At 45.0% G+C, this 1,373-nt stretch overlaps 1 long non-coding RNA gene across 1 annotated transcript; it reads left to right on the plus strand.

The window, feature by feature from the left end:
- Positions 1 to 280: 280 nt before the first annotated feature.
- LOC112271047 lies at positions 281 to 1,122 on the plus strand. Its single transcript, XR_002963835.1, has 2 exons — positions 281 to 696; positions 808 to 1,122. It is a non-coding gene; the product is annotated as an uncharacterized LOC112271047 (long non-coding RNA).
- The last annotated feature ends 251 nt before the right edge of the window (positions 1,123 to 1,373 follow it).

Consider the following 1,373-nt stretch of genomic DNA (forward strand, 5'->3'; position numbering starts at 1 on the left):
TGTGTTGTAGTCGTCGGTGCGATCTGTAGTGTGCTGGGAGATAAGCTCGTTGATGCTTATCTGCACTATCAGGATGCCAAAGAGTTGCGGGATGCTCTCGATGCTAAGTTTGGCGCATCTGACGCTGGCGGTGAGCTGTACGTCATGGAGCAATTCTTTGACTATAAGATGGTTGCAAACCGATCTGTAGTGGAACAAGCTCATGATTTACTGACTATGGCTAAGGAACTTGAGCAATTCAAGTGTCCACTACCCGACAAGTTTGTCGCCGAGGGCATCATCGCCAAGCTTCCTCCCTCGTGGAGGAACTTTGCTACTTCACTAAAACACAAGAGACAAGAAATCTCTGTGGAGAACCTGATTGGGACTCTTGATGTTGAGGAGAAGGCAAGAGCAAAAGATGCTGGCCCCAAAGGCAACACACAAGAGGATACGTCCACTGCCAACATGGTTCAAAGTAACAACCACAACAACAGTAACAACAAGGGAAAGGGAAAAGCATTCAACAATGCTGGTCCAAAGAACACTACCACTTTCAAGAAGAAGAAGAAGAAAGGAGGCAACAAGGACAAGGATCCTTGCCTTGTGTGCGGAGGACTTGACCACTGGGCGAGTAACTGCAAGGAGCGCAAAGGAGGACAGATTCGGCAAAAAGTTTGCTAATCTGACCATTGGCAATAATGAAGATGCAGGCAGGTACGGTAATTTATTTACTGTATTTTCTGTATATCAGTCCACTATTGGTGTGTCGATACAGGTGCAACTATTCATGTGTGTGCTGATATTTTCTTGTTTTCTTCATATCAGGCCATCAGCTCCTCGTGACGATGGGGAACGGCGCCCATGCTTCTGTTCATGGTGTTGGCACGGTGGATCTGAAGTTTACTTCGGAAAAGATCGTGCAGCTGAGGAACGTGCAGCATGTGCCCTCCATTTAGAAGAATCTTGTTAGTTGATCCCTCCTTTGCAAGGACGGATTTAAGTTAGTGTTAAAGTTATTGTGTCTAAGTATGGACAATTTATTGATAACGGTTCTGAGTGCGGAGGCTTGTTCCGCTTATCCCTTTCGGATTTTTGTAATAAGGACGTGAACAGCATCAATTCTATTAATAATGGGTCTAATGTTTGGCATTCACGACTTTGTCACATTAATTTTGGTTGCATGACGCGATTAGCAAATCTGAGTTTAATCCCTAAAATCACTATGGCTAAAGGTTCGAAGTGCCAAGCTTGTGTGCAAGCGAAGCAGCCTCGCAAGCCTCTCAAGGCTGCTAAGGAGAGGAACCTAGCACCGTTAGAGCTCATACATTCTGATCTTTGTGAGATGAACGGTGTACTAACCAAAGGTGGAAAACGTTACTTTATGACTTTCA

Source organism: Brachypodium distachyon, chromosome 2 (genome assembly GCF_000005505.3).
Source record: "Brachypodium distachyon strain Bd21 chromosome 2, Brachypodium_distachyon_v3.0, whole genome shotgun sequence".
NCBI lineage: Eukaryota > Viridiplantae > Streptophyta > Magnoliopsida > Poales > Poaceae > Brachypodium > Brachypodium distachyon.